The following is a 15062-nucleotide window of genomic DNA, read 5'->3' on the forward strand; positions in this document are numbered from 1 at the left end:
AGAGAAAATGAACAGACAAATCACAAGTAAAGAGATCGAAATGGTCATCAAAAACCTCCCAAAAAACAAAAGTCCAGGACCAGATGTCTTCTCTGGAGAATTCTACCAAATATTCAAACAAGATTTAATACCCACGCCTCTGAAACTATTCCAAGCAGTTGAAGAAGATGGAACACTTCCTAATTCATTCTATGAGGCCAACATCACCCTGACAGCAAAAGCAGGCAAGGACAGCACAAAGAAGGAATACTACAGGCCGATATCTCTGATGAACACAGATGCAAAAATCCTCAACTAAATATCAGCAAATAGAACACAGCAACATATTACAAGGATTATATACCATGATCAAATGGAATTTATACCAGGGATGCAGGGAATGTTCAACATCCGCAAATCAATCAATGTGATACACCACATTAACAAAATGAGGAATAAAAATCACATGATCCTCTACACAGATGCAGAGAAAGTTTCTGAAAAAACTCAACATCCATTTATGATAAAAACTCTCAATAAAATGGGTATAGAAGGAAAATACCTCAACACAATAAGGGTCATATATCACAAACCCACAGCCAACATCATACATAATGGTGAAAAACTTAAAGGTATTCCTCTGAGAACAGGAAGAAGACAAAGGTGCCCACTCTCGCCACTCCCATTCAACATAGTACTGGAGGTTTAGGCCAGAGCAATTAGGCTGGAAAAGGAAATAAAAGGAATCTAAATTGGAAAGGAAGAAATGAAACTCTTGCTCTTTGCAGATGACATGATTGTAAATATAGAAAACCCTAAAAAATCCAACAGAAAACTATTAGAAATAATCAATCACTACAGCAAAGTTGCAGCGTATAAAATCAACTAACAAAAAGCAGTTGCATTTCTATACTCTAATAATGAACTAACAGAAAAAGAACTCAAGAGTACAATCTCATTTACAATTGCAGCAAAATGAAAAAAGTGATTAGGGATAAATTTAACCAAAGAGGTTAAAGACCTATACAATGAAAACTATAAGACAATATTGAAAGAAATCAATGTAGACCTGAAGTAATGGGAATATATTCCGTGCACATGGATTGGAAGAATAAACACAGTTAAAATGTCCATATTACCTAAAGTAATCTACGGATTCAAAACAATCCCAATCAGAATCCCAATGACATTCTTCATAGAAACAGAACACAGAATCCTAAAATATATATGGAATAACAAAAGACCTCAAATAGCCAAAGAAATCCTGAGAAGAAAGAACAAAGCTGAAGGCATCACAATCCTAACTTGAAAATATATTACATAGCTATAGTAATCAAAATGGCATGGTACTGGCACAAAAGCAGACTCATAGATCAATGGAACAGTACTGAAAGCCCAGAAAAAAAAAACACACATCTGTGGTCAGTTCATCTCTGACAAAGGAGCCAAGATCATACAATGGAGAAAGGAAAGTATCTTCAATAAATGCTGTTGGGAAAACTGGACAGCCACATGCAAATGAATGAAAGTAGATCATTATCTTCCACCATACACAAAAATTAACTCAAAATGGATAAAAGACTTGAATCTAACACTTGAAATCATAAAACTCCTAGAAGTAAATATATGCAGTACAGTCTTTGACATCGGTCTTTTCTGCACCCTTCCCAATACTATGTCTACTCAAGCAAGGGAAAGAAAAGAAAAAATATACAAATGGGACTACATGAGACTAAAAGGCTTCTGCAAGGCAAAGGAAATGATGAACAAAACTAAAAGACAGGGCCAGCCCCGTGGCTTAGTGATTAAGTGTACGAGCTCCGCTACTGGCGGCCCAGGTTCGGATCCCAGACACGCACAGACACACCGCTTGTCCGGCCATGCTGAGGCCGCGGCCCACATAAAACAACTAGAAGGATGTGCAACTATGACATACAGCTATCAACTGGGACTTTGGGGAAAACAAGAAAGGAGGAAGATTAGCAATAGACGTTAGCTCAGAGCCGGTCTTCCTCAGAAAAAAAGAGGAGGATTAGCACGGATGTTAGCTAAGGGCTGATCTTCCTCAAAAAAATAAAAAAACGAAAAGACAACCCACGAACTGGGAGAAAATGTTTGCACATCATATATCTGACAAGGGGTTAATTTTCAAAATATATAAACAACTCATACACCCAACAACAATAAAAAAGATAATCCAATCTAAAAATGGGCAGAGGATATGAACAGACATTTTTCCAAAGAAGATATACAGAAGCCCAACAGGCACATGAAAAGATGTATAACATCACTAATTATTAGGGATATTCAAATCAAAACTACAATGAGTGATCACCTTACACCTGTCAGAATGGCTATAACTCCCAAGGCAAAAAATAACAAATGTTGGAGAGGATAAGGAGAAAAGAACACCCTTACACACTCCTGGTGGGAATGCAAACAGTTGCAGCCACCGGGGAAAACAGTGTGGAGATTTCTCAAAAATAAAAATAGAAATACCATAACTTCCAGCTATCCCACTACTGAGTATTTATCCAAAAAAATTGAAATCAACAGTTCAAAGAGATTTACGCACCCCTGTGTTCACTGTGGCATTATTCACAATAGCCAAGACATGGAAGCACCCCAAGTGCCCTGCTACAGATGAATGGATAAAGAAGATGTGGTATCTATTATATACAATGGAATACTACTCAGCCAGAAAAAAAAGACAAGATCGTCCTGTTTGCAACAACCTGGATGGACCTTGAGGTTATGATGTTAAATGAAATAAGCCAGACAAAGAAATTATGCATGATTTCACTCATATGTAGAAGATAAACATACACAGGGATAAAGAGAACAGATTAGTGCCTACCAGAAGGGAAGGGAGCTGGAGGTTTAGTGAAAGAGTTAAAGGCCACATGTGCATGGTATGGATAAAAGTCAGACTACTTGTGGTAAGCACGATGCAGTCTATACAGAAATTCACAGATAATAACGAACACCCGAAATTACACAATGTTAAAACCCTTTATAATTTCAATAAAATAATTAAAAAAGAAAAAAAATATTCATTATTTTTTATGGTTGAATAGTATTCCACTGTGGGGATATACCACAATTTGTGTATCCGTTCACCAGTAGATGGACATTTGGGTTGTTTTCCGTTTTTGTCTACTATAACTAGGTTGTTATCATCATGTGTGTACTATCTGTGTATAGAAATATGTGTTTATTTCCCTTAGATGGATTCCTAGGAGAGTAATGGCTGGGAAGACGTATGTAATTATTAAAGACGCATCCAAGCTATTTTTCATCAGTACTGATGAGAGTTTCAGTGACTTGACATCTTCAACAACATTTGCTATAGTCAGTGTTTTTAATTTTAGCCATTCTCATGTGTGGTGGAATCTTATGATGAATGTCACTTACATTTCCCCAATGACTCATGTTGTGAAGGAGAAGGCAAGCCACGCTCAGACTGGGAGAAAACATCTGCAAATCATATCCCTAGAAAAGGATGTGTATTTATAATATATAAAGAGCTCTTACAACCCAATAGTAAGAAGAGAATCAACACGTCATGACTTGCCAGGAGACAGCTCATCAGGTTTGTGATGAGCACCAGGAGGCCCGCCAAGCAGATGAGGATGAGGGCCCAGAAGGGGAGGTCTGGGGAGATAAGTAGTGTGGTGAGCCACATCCTGTCATTACCCCAGGGCTCCTGGTGAACCCACTGTGCCTCAACTCTCCTTGACAAGGATTGGCCAACATTCTTCATCATCCAAGACACTGTGTGCATGGTTCTCTTTGATGACACACAGCATCAAGATACTCGTCCCCTACCATGGGCTAGGACTTCCTGCAGGTTTATCAGGTTTCTCAGTCAAGGTGTCATCTCAATTGGGAAAATATTCTGGAAGTGAATGAAATGGAGAATGCATGTGAGTGTGTTTCACAGTTTTTAATAAAACTTTTTAGACACAGAAAAATAAAGGGAACAGTATCATAAACATCCATCATCTAGATTTAACAATGTATATTCCATCCAATTAAAACAATATTTCATCAATGTATAAATTATTAACATTTGCCACCCTTGATTCATCCCATGTTTTCAATGAAATATTAAAGTCAAGTAGACATCATGATCTTTCACCCAATTTTAGTTTCCATCTCTAAAAAGTGAGCACACTTTGCTACAAAATCCAAGACCATTATCACAGAACAAAAGTGTAATAAATTAAACCAAATTCATACCTCTGGGCACAGAGGACTGAATTTGGGATGGACTTTCTTATGACGGTTGGGGGGAGAATGGGTCATCACAGTTGGCAAGACTATGGGATCTCTCTAAATTTGTAAAATCCCACTCAAATGTGTTCTTCCATGCCTGGAAAGACATCATCCCCTTCTCCTTTATCTATTTGCTTAATATTCATTTTCTAGGATGAACCTACAATGTACTAACCTGCAGGAAGTCTTCTCTGATTACCACCTCCAAGTATGAGTTCGTTCAAATCAAATAATTGAGAAGTTTCAATTCTCTATTCTTGTTATTGCCAGCTACAACATAAACTCGAGGAGGGGAGGACACACAGCACCCAGTGGGCATGGGGGGAGGGGTGCAGCTCCCCCTACTTGTACCTCTATCCAGACAAACTCTTAGAGGTGTGCTGTCTGATATGGAGCAGTAACAAGTCTCTTTTTGAATTAAAATTAATTTTAGTTAAATAAAATAAAAAATCTAGTACCTCAGTAACATTAAAAATCAGTACAAATAAAGACCAGTCACAATACCATCCTTCGAGTACTCAACAGCCACATGTGACTATGCACTGGAGAGCACAGATATAGAACATTCCAACACTGCAGAAAGTTCTAGCGCATTGGTGCTCATCTGGAGCGGGACTGGGTAAACTGTAGCCTGTGGATCAGAAACCACATGATGCCCAAACCTGTAAGTCTGCTTCACACACAGCTGGAGACCCTCACTGACCATCTGGCCCAGTGGCTTTCAGTGCAGAGATAAGGAAACGAAAGTCCAGAGTGGGGAGTTGCCTAGCTTGAGGTCACAGAGTTGTCTAGGAGATGGTGACGGCCTCTTATATTACACTGGTGTCCTTTTCTCTCTCTCAATGGTGGGTAAAGACTGGGGGACTATGCCACTTCCTGCCAGCCTGAGAAAGTTCAATGTTCTCTCAGCCCCAGGCATCCAGAATCCCCAGAAAGTCCTCATTTCCTTTCACAATGAACAGGGAGTCTTATCATTCCCAAGGACACTCTTCCTGACCAGGGTCAAGTTCTGCAGCTGGGTCAATTCTGGCTCAGCCACAGGAATTCCTCATAGATGGCAACTCTGTCCAGTCTCTGTGCCAAGGCAGCAAGGTACACAGGGAGTCCACTCCAGTGTGGTTACTGTGGGGGACAGACCTGGAAGGGCACAAGGGATGAACAAGGGTGTCTAGAATTCTACCCTGATTCTAGATTCCCTGCTTCTGGGTCCTGTCCAAGATAACTTTCTGCAATATTGTAAACATTTGTCTGCACTACCAAATACACTCATTATTAGCCCCATGTTGTTATCGAGCACTTAAAATGTGGCTAGTGTGTGTGAGTGAGGAATTGAACTTCTCATGTAATTTAATTTCAAGTATGTAATATATAAGTAAATAACCACAGGGAGAACATTTTTGAAATATTTGAGAAAGGACATCTGCAAATGCATAAAAACAAAGAGAACACTGGTAAAAAAAGGTCAAAATCAACTTTTCAGAAGTCTAGAAATTAATCAACGGCTTGTAAGAATCTGAGGAGGGTTTAGTGAAGAAACATGGTGGAATCTTGATAACGGGAGTAAATTTTGTGGCATTATAACTTGCACTATTCCCATCCTACTCTCACAATATCCTGCATAACTTTGAAAACCATCAGTCTCAGAACCATGTTAGCTGAGACAACCAGTAGCCAAGCAGTCATGATGGGTTTGGAGCTCTGAAAAGAGCCATCCCCATTGAACTGTCACTAGCTGACCTGCCTGGCAGCTTCCCGAAAAAGCCCCATGTTCAGGGCTTGACGTTACTTGACTCAGAGCTTGCCCAGGGAGGAAAGTCTGTCCCCAGGGCACTTGCTAAAAATATTCCGGGCTAATTGTTTTCTATTGTAATTGCCTGAGGGAGTGATACCAGCTGAGGCAGGAGAGAGGAGAGCCAAAAACTTAGAAGAAAAATTGGGGGAATGAGATGTCCACAGGGGGCTTTGAAAAGCTCCAGTGTATTTGCAGGCATCTAGAAGGCCACAAGTGCTCATTGCTGTGGCACGCCCAGGAAAGACTTGAGACCATCTTAATCTCTCAACTCTAGTTGAAGGGTTGGCTTAATATCTGAAAGCGTGATTATGTATTACACAATATTAATAGAATAAGGGCCAAAACCACACAATCTCGACCACATATACAGAAAATAATTTTACAAAATACAACACCCTTCATGTCTAAAAAAGAAAACACTCAACAAATTAGGAATAGAAAAAAACTTTCTCAACCTATAAACATCATCGATGAACAACCCATGGCTAACACCATATTCAGTGGTGAAAGACTGAAAACTTCCCCCTAAGACCAGCGACAAGACAATGATGTCTTCCCATATCTCGTATGTTAATCACAGGTACTAGAGGTTCTAATGAGGGCAATTAGGCAAGAAAAAGGAATAAAAGAAACCCAGATTGGAAGGGAAGAGGTAAAACTATTTGTTTTGCAGATGAGAAGATATTGTATATAGAAAAACCTAAAAAATACACTCCTCCCCACAAATAATATGTGAATCGTATCCTAATAGGTGTATAAAAAATTTAAATTGCCCCATGTGGTTAGTGGCTCCACTATTGGAGAGCAGTTAGACTGCTGATATTTGTTGAAAGTCTCCAGAAGAGGAGGAGGAGCAGGATGCTGGAGGTTGGTGGCACCAAATGTTAATGCTTTTCTCATCCCCCGAAAACCTATGGAAGGAGATGGTAGGATTAGCTGACAGGGATGTGGGGCAGAATAGTTACGATGTAAGTGACTTCCAGATCAATGGCATGTCACAGGAGCTCAGAGTCATCAGCCAGTAGCTCAGGCAACGCTTCCAATCTCCTCAACCTACATCAAGTCAGTGACCAGGCAGGAGTGGAATATGTCTCAAAGCTGGCTGCCTGTGTAGAGCTTGGTGACCTAGAACAAACACGAGGGAGAGTGGGTGAGGTGCAGGTCTCCGGGGGATGCAGGGCGCCACTGGAGCCAGTGAAAGATCACAGACCTTAGGGCAAGGGAGACCTGATTTCAAATCCTGGCTCTGTCCCTAACTCACTGTGTGACCTTAGGCACAATACTCCCATTTCTCAGCTTCAGTTTACCCATGTGAGAAATGGGGATGGCAGCTAGGACATCACCTCTGGACACTGAGAGAACCCATACATGCAGGGAAAGTGAAGGGTTGAAACAATCACATAACAGATGTAAGTCAGATGGAGGAATGATTGTGCCCTTAGGGCAAGGAGAAACGGGAGTGGGAGACCCCACCTGGTCCTGGGTGTCCCCGAGCAGGGTGGTGTACTCCAAGGATGTGGGCTCCGAGTTGCTGAGGTTCCAGCTGATGATGCGGAAATGTAGCTGGTGCTCTGTCTGGATGGATAAACTCTGGGCTGCAGAGCCTGGAGCCACCGAGAGGAAGAGCAGACAGGTGGAGACTCTCAGCTCCCAGCACAGAGGCATGGTGGCCCACGGGGTCAGGGTGGAGGGTACAGACAGCGTCCACACTGGTGGCTGCCCCATCCTTCTCAGGCCTGGGGAGAGAGGGATGTGGGTACTCTGAAACCTCTGGGGGTGGGGGCCAGAACAGGAAGGAGGAAATGGGAGGACAGGTGGGAGACAGAGAGGGGTGGTCACAAAAGTGGTCATTAGGGACAAATGCTGAGGGGAGGGTCTCACCTGAGGGAGACCAGTCTGCAACTCGAGTAGAAGGGGCCCAGGCTGCTCTCCTTGAACAAGGATCCAGCTGGAGAGGAAGGAGGAGGAGGAGGAGCAGGAGGCACAGGGGTTGAAGGAGGGTCTGGGTGGGATTTAACCCAAGAGGAGCTGCTGGGACCAGGGTCTCACCAGGCTCTGCAGGACCCTCTCAGTGAAGTTGATCGTGGCTTAGTCTTTGCTCATGTCTGGGGAATACCAGAGGGTGGAGATGGTGACGTTGACTGTGAGGGTCTTCAGGTTGTGCCCCAAAGCTGCAAGACGAGAGGGAGAGCGATGGCCGTCTCTGAAAGTTGGCCTGAGACCACACCAGAGTCCTGCACTCATTATAATATGTCGTCTTCTGTCCCAGTGGCACCACCATCCACACGTGCTGTCACCCAAGTCAGAACCAGCATATCTGCTCAGCTCCACCTCCCTCCCAATAACACCCATTCACCTTGCACACTGGTGCTCACATACACTCCCTCTCTCCATCCCTGTCCTAGCTCAGGTCTTAACTTACTTCACCCGGACAAACACCCCAGCAGGCTCACTAAATGCTCTGTCTAAAGAATTTTCTACGTGGACTACTAGAAGAATCTTTCTGAAATGAATACCCCACTAGGGCCACCATTGCTCTAGTACCACCCATGGCTCCCTATGGCCTTCAGTGTTTAGTTCAACCTTTTTGACCTGGCACTCAAGGCTCCACTCAATCTGGCTCCTGCTGACCTTTCAGTCTCATTTTATCCATCTACAGCGCGTTAAAGGTTATGCTTCATGCAACCCAAATTCGTTTCAATTCTCCCCAGATGAAATGTTGTTTCTGGCCGGAACCTTTGCTCATGGAATCCCCTCTGCCAGGAAAACCCTTCATCCTCTATTTGCCAGGGTCCCTCCTACTCATTCTTAAAGACTTCATTCTGGTGAAACTTTCTCTAGCAAGCTCTTCCCCTTCAAATTATGCCAGGTGCCCCTCCTGAAATATCCCATATTGTATTATAATGGTGTGTTAATTTCACAAGACTAGGGGCTCTCTGAGGGCTGGCCTTAGACTGAATCGTTGGTATAATCTTTGTAATCAGCATGATTGCCCTAAAACCAGAATTTCACACCCTGGCTTCCCAGCTCCTGGATCACAACTGGCTTGTGGGGGAGTGGGGCCAGAGTGCTTCTCTTGGGAAGGAAAAGGCACCCCCAGATACCTGTGGTGGCTTCTGGTGGCACAGGTGATGAGCAAGTATGCAGGGACCTGGTGGCCGGCTCGGGAGCTGTGGAGAGGGCTGTCAGCAGGGAGGGACAGAGTGGGAGGAGCCCCCAGGCTCACACGGGCTCCAGCACTGGCTGTATCAGGACCACCATTCACAGGTGAAGCATAAATGAGAGTGAGGGGACGGGTGACTGTGTGAGCAGAGGGATGAGCAAGCCTGTGGATGAGAGGACCCCAGAGAGATAGGTGAACAAGAGAGACTGAACTCGGAATAGAGACAGATAGACAGGCAGAAAAATGGGAAGATGGATGGGATACCTGGAAAAGGAGGACAAAGGGTGGAGCTCTAGGAGAATTAAAGTGAAAACCACGTGGGGTCAGAATGTGGTGGAGAACATGTCTGTGTCTAAGGCTTTCTCACAATGGGCTGGTACTCTCCACCAGAACCCGGGACGGAGAGAAGGGATGAATTAGGGCACTTCCAGGTGCCTCCCTCACCAAGGACAGCAAGTGAAGGAGAACAAGTGATCCCCAACCCCAAAAGCAGACGGGACATAGGAGATCAGGGCCAGGAATACTCACTGTTGGTAGTCGGGGCCACTGCTCCATAGGTGTAACCTGTGGAGAGAAGGCGAGAGGAGCTGCTCAAGAGTTGGGGTGAACATAAAGAATTAAGGGAGAGGAAGGATGTAGGGACTTTTGAGGGAAAAGCAGAGGGGAAAGCAGAGGGGATGAGTGGAGGGGTGTTCAGGGGGAAGGCAACGAGATGGAAGGTGGTTGGACCCAGTGATCACACAGTGATGAGAAGACTGAACCCAGACCAGGAGGGTAGAGAGATGGATCATAGCTCACTTTAGAGCAACGGAGGGAACACAGAACTCCGACTGGGAGAGACAGCATGGCTGTAGCACAGCCCCTCACCACTGACGTAGAGGCTGTCCCCGTCCAGGGTGAAGGAGCCCAGGTGGGTGATGCACTGGGTTTCATGGCTCAGCTCCCAGTAGAGTCACTCTCTGTCCAGCCTGGGACCTGCGGGGGTCAGAGTGGAAGGTGCAGATGATGTTCACCACAGTGGCTGCCCCACCCTTCTCAAGCCTGGGGGAGGAACATCATGGGGATGTGGAATACTGAGCAGGGGTCATTCTGGGTGTGGAAAGCGAGAGAGGGGAAGGGAGGAGGCTGAAGGGGCTGCTCTGCTGTCTGCAGGGGTTCTCCTAGGTGTCTCCCGTGTGAGACAACCCCCTCACAAGTAAGGCCTGACTTCTTTTAGGATGTGGAGGGGTGCCTGTGAGTGGCAAAGAGGGGTGAACACACAGATCTGGGTGAGGGGGCGCCTGCAGGTCTGCACGGACAGCAGCAAGGAGCACAGTCAGTGCCCTGTGCCATCTGACACATGCAGGCAAGAAAGTACCATTATGTTCTCTCGTTTCTACACTCCAAGATCTTTTCTTTCTACTTCTTTCCTACTCCACAGCCATCACCCAGGCCTAGGGAACAATCATCTTATTCCTAATCTTATTCCCAGCACCTCCCATTTTGCCTATTAAGTCTTCATTCTTAACCATGAATTCCATTTTTACCCACATGCTTAGACCGAACCCTAATCACATCATCCTTCTACTCGCATCTCTCCAGAGTCTTCCCACTGGTCTTAGAACAGAGTCCCAAGTCACCCCTGATCTGGTCCTGCCTTTCCCTCCCTCGCTGGTGTGGCTCACACCCCTCCCCTGTGTTGACTCGGCTCAGCCATCCCTCTTCTCAGATCATGGACACACCAGGCTCTCTGCTTCAAGGGTGTTCTCATGTGGTCCCTCTGCCTGAAACTCTACCTTGAACACACTCCCACACCCTCACTCCAGTCTAACCATCTAACCAGCTAAATCCAGTCCCAACTCCAGCTCTCAAGCTAAATATCAGTCCTTCTCAAGAGGGCTTCACTGCTCCCTCAGGTTGATTCCCCTTGTGCCAAACTACTACATCACTCTCATCATTAACTTTTCAAAATCCAAATTCCCAAATACAATATAAATTCCATAGAGGTGGGATAAGGTCTCTCTGGTTCTCCAGGTCCCCATGCATGTGGCCCAGGGCCTGGCTCATAAGATGAGGAACCATCCCGGTTTGTCTAGGACTGCCCTGGTTTGAACACTAAACGTCATATGTCCTGGAAAACCCCAGTGTCCTGAATAAACGAGGATGGTTGGTCACCATCAATTATACACTCAAAGACTATCTATTGCATAACAAGCACACATTTCCCTCAAGAACATCACAGGAAAGCTAGAATGAAAAAGGCACACACAGATACACACACAATTAGTAGAGGCCAACAACTAAATACAAAATTACTTAACAAGATTCTCTGCAACGTGAATCACCAGACCGTTATTTCAGAAAACTTTCAAGAAACAAAGTTAATTCCCTTTAGAAGGCAAGGTGGAGAGGACAGTCTTTTTGGAGACTAGCGCCCTTCCCTTCAACCTACAGTGTTGCTTAGTACTCCTCCAAATGATTTGAAATGTCATAAAGAAAAAAATGCTCAAAATAAATCTGGCTACTGGAAAATTCAATTTTAAATTTGTTATTAATACAAAGAAGTTCCAATCATCTTTTTCCCTGAGTGCTCCTTTATTTCAAATTTATGTGGAGGATTTATAGGACTTTAGAAGTCAAATTGAATGGGTCTAAGGAATGTTGCTGTGTATCCCTGCTAATATTTCATGGGATGTCTTCTAATACTACATACACACGCAAAACGTTTCTGTATTTATATTATATATAAATCCTGACTTTTGAGTATTATGCAATGCAAGTAAATCTATATTTTCTACTATAATACACATTTGCAGTTATTTACGTTTGTTTCATGTGGTTTTATTTGCATATAACTGTACATACTGAAATATTTACCACACAGAACCACACACAGCTTACCATCTTTCCATCCATCAAACATCAACAATATTTCTCAAGATACCCTCACTCTCAGTGACTCCATGTGGTGACAACCTGAGCCCAGGATAGGCCACTGGCAGGTCTTCGGCACAGCGGAGGCTGCCGGAACCTCTTGGTACCAGGTCCACAGGGTACTCACCTGGTCACACAGAAATCCACCGATCAGCGAGGACAGGTGGACCCTGAGCCTGTTTTCACCTCATACTTGATCTCCACGGATGCTTTTCGTGTCTGAGGTGGGAAAAAAGGCGCAAACAAGCTTTTGAGGCCTTTTATAGGGTGTTGGATGGAAAGTTCACCCCATTCACTTTTCTTTTTTTGTATATACTGATTTAACTGTAACTGTTGGCAGTGACTGTATTTTCCCGATTCCTATCCAGCCACCTGCTTCTCCCCTAGAGGGGAGAAAGCAGCTTCGTGCTGTGTGCACTTGAGTCTCTCAACTCACTTGGCTGGACAGAGACTTTTTGGTGACTTTGGACCCTTTAAACAAGCTTGTCATTTAGATACCCTGTAAGTGACTCTCTGACTTGTCAACAATTTCCACACTTCATTCAGGGCTTGGGAGATTTTCAGGCCCTGGAGCAGGTTTCCCAACCTCGGCACAACTGATATTTCGGGCAGGATAAATCTCTGTCAGGCGGTCCTGGGCCCTGGAGGACGCTGGGCAGCCTCCCTGCCTCCCCCACTAGATGCCAGGAGCACCCCATTTGTAACAACCCAAACACCATCTGCACACGCTGATAAGCCCTCTGGGGACAAAATCACATGGAGGACGATGACGGGGACTCTGAGGAGGGGACAGCGGCTCCCGGAGCCAGGAGGAACAGCAGCCTCGGGCGCACTGAGCGAACAGCCCCGGGGGAAACAGGGCTCCGGGAGGACGGAGGGACGCCGGGCCCTGAAGGGGCTTCCCCAGGCCCAGGCCCCTCCCTGGACCGCGACTGCAGCTGGGACAGCCCGCCACTCACCGAGCCTCGCCCATGAGGGTGAACGTCCACAGGAATGCTGTCCGCACCAAGAAGACGGAACACACCCCGCAGAACGCCCGCTCCATCTGGCGCCGCATGCGCTTCCGGTTCCGGTTTCGGGCGGGTGTTCGGGGAGGACGAACGTTTGGGGGCTGCGGGTTGAGGTGGCGGACCGGGCTAGGCCGCACACCCCAGCCTTGGGGGAGGTGTCTAATTTCTAGAGTGAGTGAGAATCTGGAAAGCGGGCTGGGTCAGCATCAGGGACAGGGACAAAATCTAGGGGCGGGGCAGTGTGTGGGAACCAGGCTGTGAGTGACAGCAGGCCTGGGAGGCGTTTCTGTTGGCGGGAACAAGGGTGCGGGTGGGTCAGTGATCCGGGACCAGTCTGTGGGCGGGGACCAGGTTGTAGGCGGGACAATGAGACTGAACCAGGCTGTGGGCATGGTCCAGGCTGTGGGCGGAGCCAGAACCGAACGTTGTGGGCAGAGACCAGTTTCAGGGGCGGGAAGAGGCGGGGTTGTGGCTGGAATAATTCAGGCAGACTTCACAGGGGGAGGAAATCAGCTCCAGGGGTGGGGCTGGAGGCAAGGCTTTCCGTGGACCCGTACACTGTACAGGTAGCTGGATGTTGAGCAGCTGTTCTTCATTCCGTTCCCCACCTTTACACAGCCTCATAGAAAGATGTGCCCATATTTAGAATTCTAAATTTTTTGTGCATTTGCTGTTGTTAATTTCGTTAAAAAATTAGATCATATAGTCACATATCTCTACAACTTTCTGTTCCAAGCCAGTAGATAAGGATATAACGCTATTTTAATTTTAAAAATCTGGGGGGAGGGAGATCTACGTCGTAGGTGCACGTATAGGAAAACTTCAAAGAGTGGTGCAAAGTCAATAAAATATTCTCACTCTACCACTGTCTCCCGTTACTTTTGCACAGAGATAAACATCCTTTCCTGCTCTATCCTTCCAGACATACTGCGTATATGTGGGACTGTGTATATGTTCAAGCCCAAGAGGGATGTCCCCAAGCAAAACCTGAAGCCCATGAATTGTCTCATGCATCAGAAGTTAATGAGAAGAGATTTAATTTTCTGGTGGAATGAGATGAACCAGTGATGAATCCATAGGAAGACAACAAAGAAACAAGAGAATTTTACCATTTAAAAGGTCAAAGGAAAAAGTGAGAAAGAAAATGTATTCATACTATCTGACGTAGCACATCTCTGGATAAGATTCATATGCTATAAAATGGTAAACACTTATGTCATAAAACAGCAGACATCGAATTTTGATTTATCCTAATTCATTAAATAGTTATATTGGGCAAGGGGAATTATGTTTTTCACATATGTACTAACATTTCATGCTGATTTTTTCAGAGAAGAAAGCAACTATAAATAGTCAAAAGCTGAAAAATGAAAAAGCTGTATGAGTAGCTAATTTAGAAATATAGATTTTCAACCAGAAATTTAAAGTTGTTGTTTTTGGAACCAGAGTCAAGAATGGGTAAGGTAGCTTTGCATTATAAGGCTTGGAGTATTATTTGAGAGATGTGCATATACATACACACACACGCACACACACGGGAGCCTGAATTTGTATTCCAAAGGGATCATCTAACTCTACAAAGAATTTGTAAAAAGGATTCACTTTACAACATTAGAACGTATTTTGACTATTACAGACTTCATGCATTAAAAAAGCTGTCATCATCCCGGTGGAAAAATGAATGAGGCATAACTTTCCAACCCACATGGTGATAAGCATTTTACATACATTACTCTTGAGTTTTCTCACAGCAACCCATAAGGAAGATGGTATTATCTATCTCCATTTTGCAGAAGAGGAAATTGGTGACAGCATATTGCTAAAATTTTCATATAAGTTCTCAATAGATATTGTTTTATGTTAAAATTGTTTATTGAATTTTCTTTTCATTAATAAAATATGTGTCACTCTTAGAAATAAGCAAAGG

At 44.6% G+C, this 15062-nt stretch overlaps 1 long non-coding RNA gene across 1 annotated transcript; it reads right to left on the reverse strand.

The window, feature by feature from the left end:
- Window positions 1–9274: 9274 nt before the first annotated feature.
- LOC131403700 (uncharacterized) lies at window positions 9275–12315 on the reverse strand. Its single transcript, XR_009219486.1, has 3 exons — window positions 12253–12315; window positions 9741–9776; window positions 9275–9375 (listed from the first exon to the last, which is right to left on the reverse strand). It is a non-coding gene; the product is annotated as an uncharacterized LOC131403700 (long non-coding RNA).
- Window positions 12316–15062: the final 2747 nt, after the last annotated feature.

This window comes from Diceros bicornis, unplaced genomic scaffold (genome assembly GCF_020826845.1).
Source record: "Diceros bicornis minor isolate mBicDic1 unplaced genomic scaffold, mDicBic1.mat.cur scaffold_78_ctg1, whole genome shotgun sequence".
NCBI classification, from domain to species: domain Eukaryota; kingdom Metazoa; phylum Chordata; class Mammalia; order Perissodactyla; family Rhinocerotidae; genus Diceros; species Diceros bicornis.